The sequence below is a fragment of the Aedes albopictus genome, chromosome 3 (assembly GCF_035046485.1).
Source record: "Aedes albopictus strain Foshan chromosome 3, AalbF5, whole genome shotgun sequence".
NCBI classification, from domain to species: domain Eukaryota; kingdom Metazoa; phylum Arthropoda; class Insecta; order Diptera; family Culicidae; genus Aedes; species Aedes albopictus.
This window is the reverse complement of record NC_085138.1, coordinates 423,688,281-423,713,058: the sequence shown is the minus strand read 5'-3', so window position 1 is coordinate 423,713,058 and position 24,778 is coordinate 423,688,281. Positions and strand designations below refer to the sequence as shown.

At 39.8% G+C, this 24,778-nt stretch overlaps 1 protein-coding gene across 8 annotated transcripts in view; it reads left to right on the top strand.

The window, feature by feature from the left end:
- The first annotated feature begins 1,910 nt into the window (after positions 1-1,910).
- Positions 1,911-24,778, top strand: part of LOC109410662 (catenin delta-2) — a 43,819-nt gene continuing 20,951 nt past the window's right edge. The window contains exon 1 of one of the 8 annotated variants that reach the window (XM_029875791.2): positions 1,911-2,132. The gene's annotated coding sequence lies outside the window, so the exon portion shown is untranslated. Of the gene's footprint in view, positions 2,238-9,459; positions 10,244-10,272; positions 11,224-24,778 lie in introns of those variants that run through there. The other 7 variants (XM_029875789.2, XM_062856394.1, XM_029875794.2 and 4 more) reach the window with 7 other exon arrangements.

The following is a 24,778-nucleotide window of genomic DNA, read 5'->3' as shown; positions in this document are numbered from 1 at the left end:
TACAGGGCTCCCTGTATCCATCTCGAAATCAATTAGGGCATCATTGACGTCAATCCCCAACCGAACCGGTGGCAGGACATCCATTCTGCTCATCCGTAAGTTGTTCACCTTCGAACCTCTGAAACTTCTTTCCGAAGACGAATCGCTTTCTTCGTTAGGGCAAACCCGCGCTAAATGCCCTTTCTCATCGCAAATCTTGCAAATATTGCTTCTGTATTGGCACTTACGGAAATCGTGGTTACCTTTCCCGCAAGCAGAGAGCTTCGTAGCATCATCCATCTTCATCTGGTCAAACCCGTGTTGGATCCGGTGCTCATCGTACACTTCCCGTCGCTGCAGAGTCGATTCCTTCTTCATCGCAGTTTTCACCAAATCGTCGTACGTCACCGCGACGTCTTCCTCGCAAACTCTGTCGAAAATAGTACCACGCCGCAATCCCACGATGAACATATTCTTGATGAATTCGTTTAAAGTGGCACCGAAATTACAATCGATAGCCAACCTCGTAGCCAACTTTTTCAGCCGGGTGGCCCACTCCACCAACGATTCGTTGTCACCTTGACGTGCCTCAAAAAATCTTGAACGTTCTTGAAAGACCACCGCCGTTGGGGTGGCGCATCACTTCACAGAGCTGGAAAAAGTTCTTGGATTCGGGCTTGTCCGGGAAACACAGATTCTTGATTATCTGGTACACCTCCAGGGAAACGGCAGTCAGCAGGAACGCAGCTCGCCTTTCATCTTCCTCCTCGGCGTTGAGATCGTAGGCCACGAAAAATCTCTCTAGGCACTCTTCATACAGTGGCCAGGAATCTCCGATGTTGAACTCCGGGGGCGAGTCCGGGGGCTTCACGTTCATCTCGAAATCTTCTGGTTTTTACCTCGCCGTTAAACTGTGACGTCTTCAATAATTAAAGAGATAACTTCAATTTACTTCTAGTTTATTCGTCTGTCACTTAATAACTAACTTTTTAATTTGCTGCTTCTGAGCAGCGATTGCTAAGATTCAAGTTATATTACACGGCAACCGTCGTCAGGTCAAATCACGGTATGTGCCATGCTGCAGTTAGTGGTGCCAATACACCACAACAGTGATGTTCATAATAAACAAAAATGAAACAGTATAGAATGAAATTTGTGCAAATACAATTTCTAAATTCCTTATGCTGAACAATATTTTCGTGAAAATTGCCCTTTTTAGATTGGTGTGTGAGGCGTCCCGTTGACCTGTTTGTTTACGGTTTGAGGACGTCGCTACGACGACGCCGCCGTCAGTCCATTGTTTTAGCTTTGGCATTAGCTTCGCATGAGATAACTTTGCAACTCTCAAGCAAGCCGCGTCTTCGATTTGGTGGTGCGAAGATAATAGTCCTGTTCAACGACGCAGGTTGAACTTGCTCGAAGTTGCTGCATCTTGCTCTTACCCATTAGTCATCAAACAGGTAAGAGCGGGATGCAGCAACTTCGAGCAAGTTCAACCTACGTCGTTGAACAGGACTAATATTTACTAATCAGTCTAGTTTTCCACCCCCTGCATCTCCCTCAGTACGCGTCTGAGCTGATTATAACAGTGTATTTATTAATCTGTTATACAGTTTAGGGATTTTAAAAGAAACGATAACGCTACAGGCGTTACGCTCATCTGGAACTGTCATCACGCGCAAGTATTCTCATCCCTTTCTGGCCTGTACATTTTTCCAGCACCACCAAACATCCGAAATCTCGCTGGCATGAGCCTCTGCACGAATTTGCCCTGTCCTGCTCACTCCCACAGAAAGTTTGAAAACAGCGCGCACAGTAAAAGTCAAATTTGACTTTTACTGTGCGCGCTGTTTTCAAGCTTTCTGTGGGAGTGAGCAGTGGGCCAGATTCGTGCAGAGGCTCATAAATCTTTTTTCCATCTCGCTTTGGCAGCCTCCCCCAAACAGCAAACACCACATAAATGGCGACTTCTTTCGCGGTGTAAGTGATGTTCTCTGACGGTTTAGGTCAAGTTTTTCGCTAAAAGTTGTGCAAAATTGCATCCGCGTCCATCGAAACTAGCGTCGCCGTGTGGATGCGACCCGTCGCGAGTTCGGTGCGGTGAAATTCAGGTGTTCCGTGCGGCGGAAAGTGCATTTTCCGACGATTGAAAAGTGAGGAATTTTTCCTGTCCAGGGCCGAGGAGTGCTTTGCTTCTGAGAGGGTGAGAGTGTGTGCGTGTAGTGTGTAGCGCCATCCAGAGCGTTTTGTGTGCTGCGGTGGGTTCTTTTTGGGCTGTGTGAATCACGGTGTGGTTCTACGACGGGACGGCCGGACGGACGGGATGTGGGAGGAGTGTACGCTAGAAAGGGATGCACTGATGCATCCGCGGTGTTGTTGGGTTGTTTGTGTTTATTGACGTTGTGTTCGCGGGAGTGGAGAAGGTGATGCGACGACGAATCCAGCGAAGGCAGTAAAAGTGGTAGCACAAGAAAGCAGCAAAGAGAGTGAGAGTTGCGGGAGACACCTTTTGTGAGTGACCTCAGCATTATCAGCAGCAGCGCGGTGAGAACTTCTGGATATTGTGGAAGATACGGTGAGTATTGTAATATTTATTTTATTATACAGGCCAAACCTTGATAAAAGTTTGCGAACTTATTATTCCTAGATTTATTATTGTTGTTCATCCATTCTCATTCTCATTCTTGTACACAGTCAAGCCTATAATTGGCTTCTTTAGCGGTGTTGAGATAATTCCATATTCAGAATCTGCATGCAAAACTGAGCCGAAATCCAAATTTTCATGAATTTTGATGCCCGGGAACCTATTTAAAAATCAGTTTCAAGTTTGTATGAGAGCGATTTGTCGAATCACCCCTTGTCGCATTTTGTACTGGGCGGAGCTGTCAAGCAGTTAGCCAGCTGTCAGAAGGTGATTTCAAAAAATCTCTTCGAAAGCGATTTTAGGTATCAAAATGAAGTTCTAAAAATCTGAAAAAAATCATGGTGGTTCAGAAAAAGGTGCTCTTTTGTATAAAATCAAAAAATCAATACATTTTTTCTTAATTTGAGAACCCAATTGCACATACATAGCGGAACAATTGAGGGTACTCAGAAAAAAAAAAAATACAAATTATCGATTAACACTAAGGACAATCTTCAAGATTCTAGTAGAGGTTAACTTTTCGACAAATATGGTACCGATCTACTTGGGCTTGGGCTGTGGTTGGTATTTTGGGCACTTTTTTCGTTATGGTTCAGTCAATTCCAAACCATTTGACCAGGTAGGTATCTGAATTCCTTCCAAAATTTTTATTAGATTTTCAGAATATATTTTTAACAGAACCCTTAGAAACACTCTCAGCAAAACTTATTAGAACTTTTTACAAGTTTACCTCGAAAAATTTATGACGTTTTGAATTCTAGAATGTTCGCTAAAATGAAATAAGATTCCTGATTTCTCCTGGAGTTTCCTCTCAGAGACCATTGCAAGATTTTTCCAGAATGTTTCTCTGGTGTTGCGGAATTTCTCTTAGAGTATCATTCGGTTATCCTTTTCCGCAATTCCTTCTGGTGTTCTACACGGCATTTCCTCAGGAGTTTTCCCGAGATTTCTCTGTGAGATTTCCAGATTTTCATGACACTTTTATCAAACCACAGAAGTTTTTCCTATGTAGAGTTCCTCCTAGAATTTCTTCGGGAGTTTATCACAAAGCAAGTTCTGCAGAAGTTCCGTTCGGAATTTATTCTAAAAGCTTTCCCTGTGTTGCTCTCAGCTTCCCACACTATTGACTTTTCACTGTAGACTGTTTTCCTTCTTCAAAACATGTGCTGTTCTTTTAAGTTTACTGAATTTATTGCATTTCGATGTATCAAAACTTTTAATGTGTTTTGGTGTATCAAATATTTTCACCAAATATGACTCCTTTTTTTGAACATAGGGCATTCTTTCATGTTTTCTATTTAAACGGCGTTTGCATGTTAGCATAGCATAGCATAGCATAGCACGAATACTTGCACAAATCATGGATGGAGTTGCAAAGATGAGTATATCCATTGCTATCGCAGATTTCGCTACTATCTACAATAACATAGAACCACTCATTTTCACACACCTGGCCAAGTCCTTGCAAGCATTTTTATAAATCTTATCATCAACTTAGAAAGCGTCCAGAACTGAAACGGCTTCCAATAGATGATAGGATGGTGAAAATAGCGAATAATTAAAAGATGTATGAGTATTTTAACAATATAATAGACAGATAAGTAATCGGAAAGGTCTCACCAATATCCGTCATGTCGGACGATCGCACCCACGCCTTGCTATCTTTCCATTCCTACGCCAATCGTCTCGATGTAGATCAGTCAATTGCAGACAAATCTTGAGGAGTCCATTTGGGCTGCGATGCCGCTTCCTCGATGGCCATGTTATGTTCGTTTCCCACCAAATCGCCACAATTCACCGTTTCATCTGATTGTTTGCTCAGAACTCCGATAATTTCCATTACTGCTTGCATCTTCGTCTTCCAGTCCACGATCTTCACCAGCTCGTTGGCCGATGCGTTGTGACTTAACTGTAAGGCTATAGATCCACTCAGGTTTTAAATGTCCTTCGCAATGCTTTCACGAATAAATAATTCGCGACAAGATTTTTAAAATTGACCACGAAAAACGCGAGAAACACGCAATGCAAAATTTGTTGGATGGCCGACTATCGGCCAAATTGGTTGAAAAAGGATGACAGCAGCACGACGTAAACACAGCTCGCAAATTTTTGTGCGTCCATCTCCGCGCGCGGCACACTTCGATCCTCTATTTAAACGGCGTTTGCATGTTATAGAAAAAAGTTTCTTTTATAAGAGATTTCTGTTTATTTTCTAAATAGGCTGTTCCGACATACAACAATTGCATATTATGAAGACCGTCCATATAAAGCATGGAACACCGATTACGTAACGCTAAAATCACTCATTTCAACCTTGCCCTCCCCCTTATAACGCATTTTGTATGAATACATATAACTTGTGTATGTACCGCTCCCTGGAGAAGTATTATCTGGGACAACTCCTGGATTTTCTTTTTGGTATGTCACCTGGAGTTCTTCCTGAAATCTCAGAAGAAACTTCTAGATGGCCCCTAATGCAATGAAATTCCTGAAAAGATGCTAGAAAGAACCAGAAAAGATTTTGTGAAACCTCAGATAAACCTTTTTGAGAAATTTCAAGAAGTTTGTGGAAAAAAACATATGGAATTTCTGGGAAATCTCTGAAGATAGTCCACAAGAAATCTTAGAAAAAAAAAACTCGTTGAAAAATCTCAAAATGATCTTTGAGAGGAATCCCAGAGAAAATTTGCTGAGGAACCATTCAAAAATCTCAGATGGAGTTCCAGCATAGATCTCTGGAACTGTTTGAAGGATTTCAAAATGGCTTTCTGGAGTGTCCAGAAAAACATCACATCTCAGAAGCAAAAAAAAACTATCAGAAGGAAGCTCAGAGATAACTCTTTGTGGAATTTCAAAATGACCTTTTGTAGGAATCGTAGAAAAAATATTTGAAGGAATTACAAAAGGTATTCCTGAATGTCACAAAAACAACTCCAGAAAAAACTCTATCAAAAATATTAGAAGAAACTCGTTGAGAGATCCCAGATGAAACTTATTAAGGAAACAGAGAAGAAACTACTGGAGAAATCCTACAAAAATATTTTCGAGGAATTTCAAGAATTTCTAGGAAAAAAAATCAAAAAGAACTCCAGGATTAATGGTATGAAAAAACACCAACTGAAATCCAGGAAAAACTCCTTAAAGATTATCAGAACAACTGTGGAGAAAGCATAGGACAAGTCCAATAGAAACCCTGAAAAAAATACCCTTGAGGAATCTCTGACATTTGTCTGATCGCAAATCGCAAAACAAATTTCGACAGGGATCTGAGAAAGAACTGAAAAAAATTTAATTTAATCAATTTAATCAATAGGGAAGTGGAACCACCCGGATAAAAACTAACCATAGAGTGTATGGTGAAAACCATTCCTGCACCATACAGTGTACCAGCTACAATAAAGTGTATTGTAATGATATGGTTCGCTATACTATACATTTACATTGGATTTTTATGTAACAATATATTATACTGTTTTTCTTACGTTTGAACCATTCACTTTTCCGAAACATTATTTTTCCGTGAATTGGGTTCTTTAGGGGTATCCGGATTATTTCATAATCGGATTCTCCGCCCAAAAATTAGTCGAAATCCAAAATTTCATAATTTTTGGAGTCCGGGAACTATTTTTAAAATGCATTTAAAGTTTGTATGAGAATTTTTTTTTGTTCGGGTCCAACTGTCACTTTATCGATTGAACTGTCATTCTAGCCACGAAAATCAAAACTGTTTTGTTAATTTAACCTTCACAACAAAGGTATTGGAATCCAATAAAATCACGTTTTACTCAACTAAATGAGCTCTTTCGATTAGGCTATGGAAAATAGCAATATTTTATTCACTAAACAACCCAATTTTTAATCATTTCTGGTGTTCGATTTGAATAGGTCGTATGTTTGCTGTGATTCCTATATGCAGATTCGACCTATTCAAATCGAACACCAGATTTATTCAGTTTAAGATTTTTTCCGTGCTTTGTTTTGTTGATGTTTGTGACTTTTTTGATGCAAAGGAAAGCAAAGAGAAAAAAAGTGAATAAGTTGAAACATCAATTTAAAGTCAATAACATGTTTAAATCAGTGGTAAATCAGATGTCCTAATAACTGCAGGTCCAAGCAGGAGTCCAAGAGATATGGCAGGCTAGGTGTGTAGAGTGCGACGAGAGAAATACGAATGTAGGCCAACCCGGAAAGATGCAGGTCAGATTACCGTAAATCAGTGGATGAGTTCAACACTATTCTTGCTGTATTTGCATTTAGGGGAGTTTTCTCCTCTTCTCTCATGTGAACTTGCCTTCGACCACAATCGAATCAAATGCGATTGACAAACTTTATCTTTGACGTAGAGCCATACATATGGACTGCACTGAACACTGAAATGAATTTTAATATAGGTTCGTCTGCGGGTTCGCTTTTTAACCTAACTTATATTTGAATCGAACTTGACAGTTATCTCATGAGTTGTTATGTATTTCAAACTTTAGTCAAACTGGTGCCTCAATATTGCAATAACAGTTAAGCACGCTGTAATGATACTTATGTACCTCGTCACCCACTTCATGCAACTACATTAGTGGTCTAATAACACTTAGCGCGCTCGGCATAGTTCCATCATGCCGCTCAAAGTGTTGCCACAAATAATGCTTAGTTTGCAAAACCCGGTTATCTGGCTGGTGGGGCATGGGAGCCTAAGCTTCAACTGTTAATGCAATCAGAGACTACTCAGACTTAGACGTGGGTGATCTTATATATGAAGGGTTATCCAAAACGCTCTGGAGAATTCCCAAAGCGCATTCTTAGAATGCTAGTAAGCCTAAGATACCATTAACAGGAGGAAAATGACAAGATAATATAACATTATATGGTTTATGTAATGTAAAACAATACAACATAACAAAAGAAAACCATTCCAAGACCATGATTAAATTTATAACCAGTAGTGAAATTAAAAACAATATATTTACGGTACATTTTATTGTTTTAAACCATACAATGTACGGTATATTAAAACCCACGTATCAGTATTTACAACAATTCATTTACAATAAAATGTATGGTTTTGTAAAAAAATATATATGGAGAAAAATATTTTTTTTATATTGTTACGATACTTAACAACCCGTATAGTATATTGTAAAAATCTTATTTACAATTCACTGTATGGGGTCCACATTACATCTTATTGTTTTTGTATTTTTATTTTTTACAGTGGTGTCTATTGTAAAAATATGGTTCTAAATAGTACTGTTACAATACAACGTTCGGGTTTTCTACTGTATTTTTTTTATTCGGGCATCTCGGCAGGGTCCTATTTTGGGCACTTTTCTGCTATAACTCAGCCAATTCTGAACCAATTGACACAATTTTTGGAACGCGATGAGATACGTATAGTATCTAGCCGTGTACAAAATTTCAAGTCAATTGGTCTGGAGTTGACTGAGTTATAGCGAAGAGTGCCCAAAATACCGGCCGCTGCCCAAGTGGTTCGCTACCCTAAAAGATCTCCAGGAGAAATCATACCAGAAAGCATTCCTAGAGGAATCTTGCAAGGAAATGCTGTAGGAATTCCACGTGAAATATCTGGGGATTCGAAGAAATTCTCGAAAAAGCATCAGAAGGGCCTTTGAAGAATCTCTAGAAGATTTCTATGAGTAGTCCTTGTCTTGTGGAATTCTTGCAGGAAAAGAACTCCATGTAGAATTTCAGAAGGACCTTCTGGGGAAATATGAAATCCCTGGAAGAATTCCTGATAAGTCCACAAAAAAATCTAGAAGAAGTACGAAAAGAAACTACTGAAAGAATTGAAGAAAAAATTCCAGGAGAAACCCCAGTTACCACTCGAGTCCACTAGAAGCCTCAGAAAGAATGATTAAGGAATCTTAGAAGAAAGTTGCGAAGAAATTCCAGGAGAAACCCTAAGGATGACCAGAAGAAATTTCATGAGGAATACCATAACAAAGTTCAAGAAAAATACATGAAGAATTTGATTGATTTGATTTAGCTTTATTTGAGAGACTTTCAGCCCTTGGCTGGTTCGTCTCTCGAAGAATTTGAGCAGAGCGTTCTTCTTTTACACTACAAAACTACGTCGGGTTTAGAAAAGCGGTACAAGCATGACTGCACCACCGACTGAAAGAAAGGTTCAGGATGTGGCAATGGAAACAGAAGTCATCACCAAGGTTGCGACCATTCATTTGCAAAAATTTACATTCATTTGCTATTATCTCAGTTCAGAAGCATGCTATCGAAAAACAATGTATGGATGAATTTAACCTTGTAATTTTATCTGAAACTTTGCCGAATAACATTGGGATCGCAAACGTATACCAAATTCGTGAGCGAGCTGTGAAGGCAACTCTCCACGCGGTGAATGTAAATTACATTCACGCTGTGGAAAGTTGCCTTCACAGCTCGCTCACGACTTTGGTATGCGTGTGCGACCCCAATGTTATTCGGCAAACTTTCAGATAAAACTACAAGGTTAAATTCATCCATACATTGTTTTTCGATAGCATGCTTCTGAACTGAGATAATAGCAAATGAACGTAAATCTTTGCAAATGAATGGTTGCAACCTTGGTTTTTACAAGTAGAAAAAAGTTCTTCAGCTTATATTAAAGCTAGTAAGTGCAAATTGAACAAACAAATATTGCTGACGTTTGTTAAGCGTTAAATTAAATTACGGTTCACATACGTGCCAAATGTTGCATTTTGGCTTATTTACAATATAAATAGCATAATTTCAGCTTATTATTCAGCATTTGGTTTTGTTCAGCTGCGAATGTTATTAACCAGCAATAATTCGACATGCATGTTTATTTATTACTTGGAATTGTTCGTTGGGTAAGCTCCAGAATGCCACCTTGCTGTAGTCCCTAAAACGAGTCATCGATGTTCGTTGCTGCAGGCTACGCAGCTAACTTTGAGGGTGCGGCACTGGCCCCTCTTTAAAGCAACCTTGGTGGTTCCGGGGAGACGAAGGGTTTGGCGACCATGGGAATGTTGTGCCGTGGGGCGAGGAAAGAGTAGTCCTGGCCATACTTTTGTTGTTGAAGACGGCCCTTAACCCCAAACCACTTGGACCTTTCTGGTCAGGTGTCTATTGAGCAGATTATCCCCGCCTGGTTTAAAAGAAAAAAGCTGAGCTAAGCCATTGAATCGCGACTCATGGCACGAAAAAGGCTGGGTCGATGTATGGCTCTACCGGAACGATTCTCGATTAGCGATATTCATGACAAGATAACTACCATAAATGTTCTCGGCAAAATTCCAAGTTTCATCTGCATGGACAATATTCCTACAAACGTCACATCTGAAGTTAAACCACAGAAGGGAGTTCCCGGCCACTCACGCCTTAATCAGTGCTCCTAGCACGGTCCCTGAGAGCGAGAGCGAAAAGAGCACCATCCCAAACCGCACTCACCGAGAGTGTGTGTGCCGTAGAAGCGAGATTTCGATTTTCCCAACCCGCCCCGAGACGACAGAAAGTTAAAGCTACCTACTACGAGCTGGACCGTTGGTTGTGCCTTGGTGGCACTACCGAACCGCCGCGATTGACAGTACAGCGAACGAGAGCGAAAAGCAAACACACGGCGCGCGGCGATGGGGACAAACGAGTGAAACGGTAACCGCGCGCCGCCCGCCACACACATCATATCTCGCGTTACATTTGAAAAGGGCCTATCCCCAGAACGTAAACATTGAGAAAAATCGATGCAAACATTTTTCATCACATTTTCTATTCGTATTTCTCAGTTTGAGGATTTTTCAACATGCTTTCCGTTCTGATGACACAAGATTAGATGTATCTATGCATCAATAATCAAAATTGCACTAAAATTTATCAGAAGAGTATTAAAAATGATAGATAAACATGTTAAGCTAATTTGAAATATTTCACCCGGGTTCGGCCTTATTGTGAGTCTTTCTAAAATTTTCTTAGCGTGGTTCGGCCCCCCGAGTGAGTCCGATGTTGACATCGAATCAAGGCTCGGCCCTTTTTGAGAGAGAGAATTCTCTCTCTCGGCGTTCGGGCCGGGAGCCGCTCGGAAAATTTTCGGTTGTCGGCCCTTTAAACGAGAAGGCTTACCAATGTAAACAAAATTTTACCGTTACTGGTCCATTTGGAGCACAGGCTTATGAATGATTGGGAAAAAAGCAGGGATTGGCCGTTTTGAAGGTGGGGTTTATTCTGATAAGGTTAACGGTTAGGTGGGTGATCTTTGCACAGTAGGTTACTGTTGGGGGATGCTATGGAATGGTATCAAAATCGATTTGTTTACATTTTAGGGATAGGCCCTTTTCAAATGTAACGCGAGATATCGGAGCGGAAGTGGAGCGGAAGAGGGAGGGAACGAACGATGACTGAAAAAAATCACACAACTTTGACGTTTTTCCAGTTTTGAGGTGGAAAAAAACTTCACGCGGAATCTATGGGTCCTGATTTTCTTGTGCGGGGTTTGTGAATTGTGTGCGCTTGGAAGTCGTTGAAGAATCTCGCAAAGTGGAAGGATTTAGCCTTTGATGGTGAAGGTGAAAACGTCAGATGCAGAAGAAGCAAGCATCTCTCTGGTCCGCCGAGGAAGAAGATGGAAAAAAATGTAGGTGTGTTTCGCCGACTACGACGACGACGACGTCGACCACGAACGGAAGACGCAGGATAAGACGGGGATTATACGCTTTAAATTGCAGGAAATCCCAGCAGGAACCAGCGAGATGAAGAAATTGCGTTGAAAAGTGGGTTGGTTTCTGCTGCTGGTTCCGGAAGCTGCTCTGCGGTGGAGTGTTGGCTGCTGCGGCCCGAAGTTGGGAAGAAAATGACGATGACGGAGTGCAAAGTTTATTACGATTGATTTTTCGCTTCAGGTGTTCGTCGGGTGTGTGCGGGGAGAGGGGGTCCTGTTCGTCCGCCCGTCTCCGCCGATGTGACATTTCACGGAATGGAAATTCGTTTTTTTTAGAATATGCTCTGAATGAAAGATTCGATTGGCTTACCAGAGAATAACGAAATTCAATCGGGCTCAATCAAGTGGTGGAGTACCAAGAGTAAGAAGAAAATCCTTATTGCTGCTCTTAGCACTCGCAATTCGGATGCATAAATTTTTAAATCACTACCGAGACGAACGGCGATGGTCGTGATTCTGCGGCTGCATCTCACGAAGGGATACTTGACTAGAGATAAATCTGTACGCTTGGAAATGTATTTTGAGTGTTTTTGAAGTGATATGGCTGATCATTGAAGGCCGTAGCAGAAGCAATAAAATTGAATATATTCAAGCATAACTTTTCAATCCGACGTAACTCGCAAATGTAAACAAATCCGGATTTTCATCTGCATGTATGATTCATAAAGAATCCACATCAATGTTTGATGATTTATTGCTTAATTTGTTTAACTAAGCATATTTTTCGAAACGACGTATCTAATTTGATGTTTACAACTTTACTGATAGATACACCGTTTTGATATATGAGAAAACCAAACGACGTATCTAGCCAAAATCCAAAGTTACAGGTACACTGGCACCATACAAAAGCGACGTATCTGGCATGTCGTATCTCTAACCAACCCGGTGTATGTGTATTTTTTTCAAAATTCATTGTGAAAATGATATGAAATGAGTAGGTTTTGTTTCTTACCTAGTGCGTGCTATATCCCTGGTGATGTAAAGCAGGAAAAAACTTATGAAAAGTCTTTTTATATAAAAACTATTTTAGTGAAATGGTCGTCAACATTGACCATGCATTTTCTCAGATCAGTGGAAAAGTTAGATACGTCGATTTGAAAAATTATGCTTGATATGTTTTTGAGTGTAACAGCTCCTAAAATCAAATGTAATAAACTGATTATAACTTCATATCAGTTTCATATGAGAAAAGTACTCGATCTAATCAAACACAGACACAGCCAATACTTCGACAATGCTTTTTATTAGGGCCAAACTGACTTGATCGATTTCTCCAAGGCTTTCTTCAAAGAATCCTCCAATACCTAATGTTTCTGGGATTCTTCTCCAGTTTCGCTTGATTATCTCTTGAAGTCTGATGAAAAGTTTTTGTTTGTATACCTAAAAGAGTTACTGGCGCTTGGAATTTCTCAAGTATTTTCTTCTGGAATTTCTTCACGAGTTCCGCCAAGAATCTGAAATCCTTATAGAATTATTCTAGGTTTCACCCCAGAGATCCTTCGAGAATTCCAGCAGGGTTTTCATTATAAGTTTCTTTTTATGTATTTCCTCCGAAAATTCCTGTTGAGATTTCATTCTGGGATTCGTCCAGAAATTTTTCGTGATATTCTTCCAAAAGTTTTCTCTGGGATTCTCCAAAGATTTTCATCTGTTGATTGCTCCAAAATTCCATCTGGGATTTGTCTTGAAATTCCTCCAGGAGTTTCTATAGGGATTCCTGCCGAAGTTTTTTTTTGTGATGTCAGCAAGAGTTTGATTTGGGATTCATACAGAAGTTCCTTCTGGAATGATTTCGATCCAGGATTTCTCCAAGAGCTTTATCTGTAGGTACTTTTTGCAGAATAGTTTTTGGAATTTCTTCTGATCTCGTAGTAGATTTCCTCCGAGGCTACCTTCTGAAAATCATTCAGGAATACCTCCTCCTGGAGTTTCTTCTGAAAATCCTACTCATAGGTGTCCTTTTGGAATTTTTTCCTGGAGTCATCCAAAAGTTTATTTTTCCTGGAAGACCTCCAGAAGTATTCACGGAGTTATCCCTTCCACAAAATCCGTTCCAGATTTCCTCGTAAATCGCACCAAAATGCAAATTAAAACTATGTTTTTCGCGAAGTGCGTTGCATATCTGGATAATTTCCAGTCTTCTACGTAAGTGCTTACCTTGACAGTTGTAACTTTATGATCTGAAATGCGATGTTTAATCATGCGATGTGCAATCGAAATAGCAAGAAAACGATAAGAGATAGAAGTTTGGTGCCAAAGAACGACTTGTAGAGTGGAACAGGGGCTACAACTTTGCCTAAGAAAGAATTTAAATTTATAACGCATTTTTCAAAGATAATTGACAAAAACAAATTAAAACACACTACTTTTGAGCTAATTGGCTCTAGAAAACTTGATTATTTAACTAAACCAATCGATTCAAAGATGCCATTTGGTAGAAAATTCAATAATCCTTCGAATAAGGGTCAAAAAACTTCGATAAGTTTGTCTATTTTCAAGTTATACCCAGTTAAGGACAAACGTCTTGAAATCCCGCTTCAACGGTGCATCAGAACTTCAGACGCACAAATCTTCAGAAGCAAGCTCCAAACAACAGTGCATTTTATTATTCTGTTCTTGCTCACTTGTAATAAGCTTAAAATATGAAGCTCAGGTGCGCTCGTTTTGTTTACGAAGAGATTTGTGCTTTCGAAATCGTGAGTAGGTGCCAAATTCGGCCATTGTGGCGGCCATTTTGAGATTCTAACAAGTCTGTCCTTAAGGCATTAATAGTCAAAAACATGGAAAATTCAATAACCACGCAACGGTTGAGATGTGACCATATGCGTAGAACATTTTTTTTTTCACTATTATGGTCCTCTATTACCCTTTAAAAAGTTTGCATTCAGAAACCCAACACCCTGTATTTATTAAACATATTTTTTTTTCTTTTATTTCTATTTCCGTTGGCAATTTGTCAGTGAACATGATGGCTCAGAAGTGGTATTACTGCTATGCTATGTTCGGATTGACATTACGGGGGAGTATGCCCAACAACAACTTAAGAGTTCATGTAAGCCGACTGACTTTTCATCCTGCAAACACTATGGCTCCCACTTTTGTTCGGTACAAGATCAGTAGAAATAAACTTTTCTGTATATGAAGGTTTGTGGATAAACCAGAGGTAGTAGCATCAAATTTTCTCAAAACAACCCATGGCAGGCGCCTCGTTCGAATCTGCCTAACACCGAGGTAATCGTAATCCAACCAACTCTTTAAAAACTTGGTTTGTTTGCTGAAATGAGGATGGTGTGGATGTTTAACATGCTGAATTTACAATCAATTTACGTAGATCTCTCCTACCTGATTAATTGATGCTTAGTTAGCATCACCACATAGTATAAGACAACCCCATTCCAGCAACGTTCTTTCCAATGTGAAGTCGTAGTTTTTTAGAAAGCGCATTCCTAATCTATAATTATGCACTTTGTTATCGACTTAGAGGGTTCAAACTCCCTTGAACTACTCTCGAATTGAGCGTAATGAGTTTTTGTACCTTTTAATTCCGCTTTCTAATGATTATCCTTTTGACAGATACGCTCATTTCGACTATCACTTGCAGTCTTTCTCAGTGTCAGTTATTCTCTAAGGAAATAGAACTACCCGCGGTACTGACGCTTTCCATGATGACTTTTTCTTCTTCTTTTTTGGCTCGACGTTTGCATTGGAACTTGGCCTGCCTCTCTTCAATTTAGTGTTCTTTGAGCACTTACACAGTTATTAATTGAAGGCTAGGCTAACTGGAGACCCATGATGACAAACTTCCCCAAATGATCCGTCTCCCGTAACGTAGACTGACCATCCGTCCCGTATTTAACAAGACAACAAAATTTTCAAACACATGTCACTGGAGCATAGTTAATGTTTTTGACTCAATTATTCATTCCTTCTAGCTGAAATAGCATTATTAAAACATGTAGTTCTGTTCTTGGACACTATTTCCTTTTTGTTGAGTTTCCAGAATGAGTCCCGTATTTGTCCCCATACGGGACAAATCTGGTCAGCCTACCGTAACACGATTTCGATATCTCCACAGAAAAGGATATGCTTCCGGATATTCCGGAAGCAATTGATTCATCTTCTAAGATTCATCCAGCAGTCCTTTACGGATAGCAGTATCTTTCAAGATGTCCTTTAAGATCTCGATGAATCTTCCTATGTAATCTTTCGGATCTCCTCCAGAACTAGCTTAAGGTTTCTCAAAGGCGTTCCTTCTAGGTTACTTCGTACCATTCGGCTTAGTTATCTTTTGGAATTCAATAAAAAGTATTGGAAGAAAGACTATTTGACCCCTGGGACTTCTCTATACGTTACTTTCAAGATTTCCCCAGAAGTTCCTTCTGGGATTAAGCCAGATGTCCCTTTTTAGATTTCTCCTGGTTTTTAACCAAGAGATTCTCCTAGAAATTCCTCCGAAAATTGTTATTGCGATTCGGTATGATGTCTTAATTGAAAATTTTTCAAGGTTTTCTTCAGAATCACCTACGGGAGTTCTTTCAAGATTATTTTATTAAAATCATCTTGAAATTCCTTCTCTGAAGCTCTTCTTGGGATTCCTATTTTATTTTTATTTCATTGCGGGACTCGTACAGGACATCCTTCTGGGACTCATAAAAGAATATCTGCACGGGTTCCTTCTAGGATTCTTGCAGAACTTCTTTTTAATATTCGTGCAGGAGTTCCTTCGTTGATTTCGGTCTTGATTTCTCCCCCAGAGCTTTTGCTGGATCCTTTTTACAATCATTTTTGGCATTTCTCCAGGACTCCTCTCTGTGTTTTCTTCAAGAGTTTCTTCAGAGAATCCTGCAGAAGTTTACTATAGGAATCCTTCATTACTTCCTTGTGGGAATTTTCCATGAGCTACTTCTGGAAACTTTCCCGGGCTTTTACTAGGGATGGTCTAGGGGTTCCTCTTCTGGGAATGCTTCAGAAATTCCTTCTGGAAATCCTACAGGAGTAGGGTCTGAGACTATTTGAGCAGGAGGGCCTATTTTGGGCACTTGCTGCTATAACTCAGTCAGTTATGAACCAATTGACTTAATTTTTGGGACACGATCAGATACGTACAGTATCACGCTATGTTCAAAAATTCAAGTCAATCGATGAAATGGACTGAGTTACAGCATCTAGTACCCAAAATAGATCCCCCTGCCCAAATGATCCCAGACCCTACCTTCTGAAAATCCTCTAGCAGTTTCTTCTGAACAATCTCCAGAATCACTTTTGGGAACTCTTCTTGTGCTCCTTAAGGAAATCTTGCAAGAGTTATATCTTGAAAATATTTTTTCTAACTCTATAAAAGTTTATTTTGAAAATGCTTCAAAAGTTCCTTCGAGGTATCTTGCAGCAGTTCTTTTGAGGAATTCTCTAGGAGTCACTTGTGAACATTCTTCAGAAATTTTTGTTAGGATTCCTTTAGGTGTTTCCTCGACCTGGGAATGCTCCAAGTGCATTTTTGAGGATCTTTTTCCTCATCTGTAGAGCCTTTTAACCACTGCGTCCATTATTTAGGAATATTGTGGTATTGTGATAAAAATCTTCCGGAAGTTCTTTCTGGGAGCCCTCCTGGTGTTCCTTATGGAAATCTTCCAAGGGTTGTTTCTGTAATTCCTTCAGAAGTTCCTTGTTGAAAGTTTTGTTTTCTAGAGATCGTCCACATTAGTAATTAGTATTAAGTAATTAGTAACATCCAGAGACATAGTTTACTCGATCACGTCGTACTCCATGTTGTCACGGAATTTCTCCTAGAGTTTTCTCGGGATTCCTCTTGAAGATTTTTTGCTAGTCCTTCCGAGTGTTTCTCATGATACTTCCCAAGGAGGTCTTCATGGGATTTCTCCCACAGTTGCTACAGACTTTATTTCTGCGGTTTCTTGAGGAGTTTATCACGAATTATCTGCAGGAGTTCCTCCCAGGAAATACGTGAAGAAAGTTCCGTGAGCTTTTTCTAGAGTTTCTCTCTGGATTCTACAGCAGTTTAGCCGACATATTTTCTGGAGGTTCTCGCGGTTTTTTTTTAAGTTTCAGCTGAGATTTCTATCGGAGTTTCTTTCGAGGAACTTCTCTCGGACAATGCCTTCCGTTGTTGGTGCTGGGATGTATCTCAAAAATTTTCTGAATATCATATAGTTTCTCCTAAGATTTTTATTGGAGTGTCTTTTGCGATTTCTGCAGGAGCTATTGCAGATATTTCTCATGGAATGTTTCCCGTATTTCCAGGCAAAGCTTTTCACAAACTCTTCCTCGGAGTTATTACTGCGTTTCTTGCAGTGATCCACCAGAGTTAATAATTTAACAAATTTTCTTCCGGAAATCGTCCAGAGATTCTGGATGCTCCTGTTGGGTTTCCTTCAATCGTAGCTTTCGGAGCTCTTGCAGTGATTTTTCCAGGAGAAGAGCCTCGTAAAAATCACGAAAGAAACTGTTGAAAAGCAACCCCGTGAAACCACTTAGAGAAATTCATGAAGGAACTTTGGACAAATTTTGGAAAGATCTCTAGGATGAATCCTGCGATAAACTCTGGAAGCATATCGGGAAAACTCCTAGTAAAAAATCCGAGAGGTAGTGTGGCAAATTTCTTTGGGAATAGTTTTGTGAGAAACTTTGAAAGAATTTAAAATAGGAATAGCGGTAGAAATCGAAGACGGAAGGAACTCAAGGAAGAATCATGGATATAATGTCAAGAAGAATCCTCAAAGGAATTTCTGAATGAACTTTTAATTAGATTTCTGAACTTATCTCTGATGGATTTTATTTTTATTTTTGAAAGAGTTTTTTCGAAGAATTCAGTCCTTTGGCGGAATTTCTTGAATATTAACATTTTTCATGTTGAAATTAATTTTTGAGGATATTTGCCTATATTTTTTGAAATTGTATACATTTTCGAAAATTTGAATTCATTTTTGAATTATACACTTTCTTAATCTCCCCCTAGAAAACCCTGGAAAACTCAGGGCATCCAGGTTGTTGTTTCCAACAAAACAGATACTTCAACTGTGACACCCAGTGAATCAAAATTCAGCCATCGCGCAACAATAATGACAATGTCGTAACCTGTATTTGTTGCGACAATCCACCCAATGCGACATAAGTTTGTCCCAACTTGTAAATAATAGGATATACATCGTACACCATGAGTTTGGGGATTTTTAAGCCTTGCATTGCGATTTTCGAACGGTAACTTCGAGTAGGTAAACACTGCAACTCTGCTGAAGATCTATCATCAAACAGTTTTGACTTTGTGTTAGTAATCATTCATTATTCACGAGTTGAAAAGTACGCAACAAATTCAGCTTCCGTTTTGTCTGCAACAAAAATTTTCGAGATCATGTCATTATCTGTTAACAGTAGGGATAAAGAGTAATCGTCGCGCCTTCTTTGCTGCTTGTTTTGTGCCACTTTTGTCTGACAATTCTCTTCACTGGTGACACCACATGCATCTCTAGATGTTTGTTTAATCAGTGACGAATGTGCCTACCAACGATTGCTTTGTTGACAAGCACACATGTTCGAGGCATGACACGCCAGTTTGCCATTTCATTTCTTTTTTTTTGTGAAACTACCAAACACCGGGTTCACAAGATTACCTAGGCAGAGGTTTCCTTACGAATGTGAGGTTTTTGGACAAACACATGACGACGTGGGGAAAATGTATACATGCACGGTAAAAATTCGGTACGCTCGATTCAAGGGAAAATCCCTCAACTACTCAACATCCCAATCAACATGATCGGAAATGCTTTTCCCTTGAATTCGCAAAGCTGTCAGTGTTGACTTGAGAACCAAAACAAACCCACCAGGGAAATCAACTAAAAATCGCTTCGATTTGCACCACTGTAAAAAGCAGCAAAGTGAAAAACTGTTGATTTGATAATGAGTGCATTGGCCATGAAATGAAATATAGATGACAGGTGGTAGAAAGTGGTTTGCTTTGATTCGCACCTCTCTAGCAGATGTGAAGTAGTGTAGTGGTAGAACAGATGATCATGATTCTCAAGGTCCTGGTATCGATTCTTGGTGCGGGGGCATGCTTTTTTTAAATACTTGTTTGGTAAAAACATTCTCAACAACGAATTGAAGTGAAGTTTTATTAATATTGAAGAGGCATTGGATGTTCTTTTCCAACTGATATTCAATTGATATCAAATGTATTGAACAGTAGTGCGAATCCAAGTGCCAATCAGTTTATATCAGCGTGCAGAATTTTTGCGGTGTGGTATCGTAAAAAGAGAACCTGTTGTAGGGTTTTCTACTAATTCCCGTCATACTGAGCACTGATAATTCTGGCATAACATGAATTTAATTCCCGTCACACCTTGTACGTAACACAAAAGTACGAAGGATGGTAAAAAATATGATTCGGCCGTAGTTGTGTATTCGAAAACTCTTTCAAATTCTTCGCAATCCAAATCAAATCATATTTAGAAGTACTATTGAGTAGAAAGCTTGTAATTTGAGATAGGTTTAGAGTTGATAATACTTTTCCCCACCAGATCATAAATCGCCATTACAATGCAAGGAAGATATCTTTCTCTGTGGTTGTGAAAGACGATGTTTCGTATGCAGAAAATTCACGCACACATTTGCCTGCATCATCCGTGGGACGAAGACAACTTGTTGTTTACTTTTAACTGACGGGAAAAAACATTTTTTTTGAATGATTGGGCAGTTTTTCCTGCATTCTGCAGCAGTGAAATCCAACTTTTAAATGCAATAGAGCTTTTGTGGAATGAGAATTTTAGGTCAGTCCAACAAGTTAATCTGGCGAAGTCAAAATTGAACGATCATGAGGAACAATTCGGCTAACTGCGGCTTTAATGTAGTTGCCTTCGTCATACGCAAAACGGGAGAAATTGTGAAGTCTGTGGAAGTAAATTGAAACGTGAAATTTTGCGTGCATATTCAATTTCCTGGGCAATAGGGGTTGGACATTGATCGTCTACACCTTTTTGCTTCCATCTAATATTTTCAATTATTGGATGCTTTCTCTCTGATATGACGAGAATTAGCGCATATGATGAAGAAAAATTCTATCATACTGAACTCCACTCTCATTAAGCCCAAGGTTTGAGAATTGAGTAGGGCAGCTGATTATCTCTGAGAAACACAAGGCTACTCAAAAGCAATAATAGCAATAATTGGGGTTTTACTAGCTGGAATTCTACCGCAATTCTCAAACTCTATTGGCAGTTCTGAAAATAATTTTCATTCGATATTCATCCAGATGTACAGATTTTCCTCTAGTCAGGCCTCGATAGCAGCTATTGCTCCCGACACGAAACGTACCCGTATTATTGAAGTTCCGAGTGAATACGGTAGAACAGCACCACACACCATCATCGTCGTCATTGTCGCCATCATTAGCAGCAGCAATGACAGTGTAGTGTGGCAGCAACGATAACAACAAAACCAACGAACGATAGTAGGTAGGATTGTCGAGTCGGGCCGTGTACACCTATAGAACAGGGCAAGGATGAGGAGTGCTCTCTGTTGTAGTCGGTATCTGTGCCTGTGTTTGCCAGTCAGGCAGTGTTCATATGTGTGCGCGCACGCGATGTGTCCTGTGTCATAGAATGGAAAAAGAATGGGAAGTTTGCCCTCCGTCTCCACACCGTAGGGGCTGGTGCATCGCCGTAGTGTTCCTCCCGGTGCGGTGCGATGGAGCCGGGCCAGTAGGCGAGTGGTGAGGTGTGGTACTGGATGCTGAAAGAATTACCTCTTTCGACAGGAAGGAAAGCACACGGAACGTATCTGGGTTACGTTACTGGATAAAGATGAACATGGTGCAAAAATAGGTAAGAAGTTGGCTGACACAGGATCAAAGAAGCGTAATAGTGGATGGTGTTTCCTGAGCGGGGTGTACCTATAGAGGATACACCACATCCACAGCAGATCAAGTGGTGTGAAAGAGACGTGCACGAGAGTACGGTGAAGTATTTGTTGGAGTGGCATTTCACGCTGGAGCTGGACCAACTTGCCGGAGAAGCGCAGGGATGCCATACGGAATAGAAGGTACGAGTTTAAAATCATTATCTCGGCCTATTGACTGGTTTTGCATTCGTATGTCTTGTGGTATTACACTAAATAAAAAAAATATAAATTTATGGACCCATATAGTCACAGCTGTAAAGGCGTGGGTGTTCAGCATGATCATGATGAGGGCGACGGGTTCGATTCCCGGTCGATCCAGGAACTTTTCGTAATAGAAATGTCCATGACTTCCATTGGTCATAGAGTATCTCCGTGCCTGTCACACGATATGCACGTGCAATATGATCATTGACAGGGGAAGCTCTCAGTTAATAACTGTGAAAGTGCTCAATAAGCTGAGCAGGCTTTGTCCCAGTGGAGACGTTACGCCAAGAAAAAGTAGAAAAATATATTTATGGACCACACCCTCAGCATGACCTTTGAAAGCACACGAATCTTAAGAGAATCCATTTCTTAGGCATACTGTCTATATCTCTTGTGGGAAATCAAAATAATTATCAAATGTACCTATTTAGCGACCTTGTCTTGTCTATTTCTATCAGTACATTTAAATCCATTCTGCCAACACTGATAGCCAACACTCTCTTCTCCTGCTGCCGTCGTCGCCTTGCTCGCTTGTGGTGGGACTGCTGCGTTCACTGGGGGTAGCCGTGCGCTCGCACGGAGTTCCCTCTCCCTCATTCGCCAGCCAACCAGCCAACTACCATCGCGCGATATGCCACCTCGCGCCACCATACCATACGCTACGATGCACATTTTTACAGCTCCACCACGGCGACGACGACGACGACGACGTGTTCCACTCCACTAATAGAGCGAGTGCCTTTATAAACAGCAAGCGAGCAAGCCCCCTGCCTGATTTGATGGTGGTTGGGTTGGTTGGTTGGCTGCCAGAGGCGCTGAGATGTCTCAAAATATGCTGCAGACACAGAGGGAACAGGTATGGGGGGAGGAAAAAAATGGGAACGTCAGCGTTTTTGTTTTGATATGCAGTCCTGTCGCTTCCTTGACTAGAAAGAGCTCGACCCGCGCCACGTTATCACCCACCACCCCTCTCCGTTTCCACGTCGTCACTATTGGCGTCGTCTTGCATCGCAGACGTCGTCGTCGTCATTCGACTCGACGTTGATGATGGCGGTGGCGACGCGACGTATGCAACTTTTTTTTCTTTCACTCGATGCGAGGGCACGAAATTCTCCCGACAAGAAATTATCTCCACCGTGTGGTCGTCTCCGTGATGGAGTAACGTGGTACAGTGGGCTAATTGTGCGATTTCTGGTGATTTTGGTTTAGGACTCTAGTTGTCTACTAACCGATAATCAATTCGCAAACAAACTGAGAAGATTTCTAGCGTAACATGTGATAATAAGCCCGTCATCAAAAATGTAAATTAACGAGATTTGTCGTTATTCCTACAAAAATGTTAAGTAGTCTATCCATAAACTTTCTCGCCCACGCCAACAATCAATTTTACCATGACTTTTTATATGAATTTTCAAAGGGCCTAATTAGATTCATAGTTCCGTTTAGACCTAAGTTGATGTAAAAGGACCCAAGTTGTACTAGAACTCAAATTAACATAGGCCCTTTGGCAGAGTGTAAAAAAATCGAAGATCCAACCAAACTGAAGATTGGCATTTTATTTTTTTCATTCGTGAGCTGAATGCCTCCCTTTTTCCATTCAATTCTATCATAAGTATTTTATTGCACGTCACAAAATGTCGAATGTTTATTAACAGACACACAGTTTGATTTAATGAACAAATAGGGCAGAAAGTTAGTATTCTATTTGTGGTGATTTGAAGTGTAATCGAGAGTTACGGTCTAGTTATATTTCTCAGTGAAAATTGTCAGTGATAGGTAAATGAAAGAAAAAGTGAGAAAATGCATTCACCAAAATTAATTTTAGTTTGATCTCTTAGCTTAGATTTTTTAAAATTCATGCAAACTTATGCAAACTAATTTATTTTACTGAACATTTAAATCAAAAGGGCCCCGTAGTTGCCCATAGGGCAAAATACTAAGGCCTAAGTGATTTGCTAATTGTCAGAGGGCCAAAGTTTTGGAACCCAAGTCAAAGAAAATATTCTGAATCAGAAGGGTTAATGTCCATTGCTGTTCGGAAACTCAATTTTAATGTGGTATGCCATTTTTGACACCACCTTTCGAAACTACTTTTTCTACACATGCTTTGAATCAAGAAAACTTTTTTTACCGATTCAAAAGTATTTCAAACATCGAGGATATTCCTAATTGTTCCGAAATAAGATTACATGATCTACCAAATCAAGAAACACTTGAAAAAAGTTTGTCGTACTGAAACATATTCAAGTACACGGATAAAAAAGAAAATGCTAAAATGCATACATTCCATACTAAAACCATATTCGATCTGCCCACCCTTTGGAATGCATATTTTAGAGTTTATCATCCCATAGTTTTTAATCGTTTATGTATTGGAATGCATACACCGGCTATATTCGTTGCTGAATGCATATTCAAATTTGTTTTTGTTTTTTTTTTAATAAACACAATAACCAAGAAGAAAAATAAGTAGTTTAGCAAGATCGAAGAGAAGATTATCAAATTTATTATCATTTTGCTTAGATATACATTACAATAATTTGAATAAACTAAATACAATTCACCTAACTCTAAACATGGGATATGACGTACGAATCGATGATATTTAAACTGATGAGCAGCATCCTTGGTAGGACTCAGACATATCATCCGGTAAGGTTCCTTCTCCATCGTTTTCCTTTCCGCAACGTTCTTTCTCCATCGCCTTATGCTCCACCTGTTCTTCGGATCACTCAAGGAGCAGGAACCTCGGCAGGAACTTGATCGATACAGCTTTCCGATGCTGCCGGAATCTGATGCGGGTAACACAAATTTAATGTCCATGAGAAAAACAAATGGCTAAGTACTTACTGTGAATGAAACGAATAACTGCGACCGGCGATTCTCCGGCTTCCAACAGGACTCTGAACACTCGAGGAACTCGCGGACAAACAAGATATAACAGTACGGATGATTTATTTAACTTTCTAGCAATGGTCGAGTTAAATATTCTCAAGTCCTAAGATTAAGATATGGGCTTTGATATTCACGGAAACCAATAAATACTGTAAATACAGGGGATTGCATAATATAAATGATTGCAATGCATACTTTTTACGCATGACAAAGTTTAAAACAGTAAAATGCAAAATTATTATTAAGTAATAAACTAAAAAGTATATCCATTTTTCGCCGTGTAGGTATTCTAATTGAAATACTAACTTTAGCTGCTGTATCAACGTATTACAGATACTCTAGGTCCTCCAAAAACATTTAAATTTGGACCATTCCCATACAATGTACATATCTGTATTTGTTCTAAAATAAATTCAATTAGATCCTCTAAACCAACATTTTACCTTCAGTTATTTTATCAATAC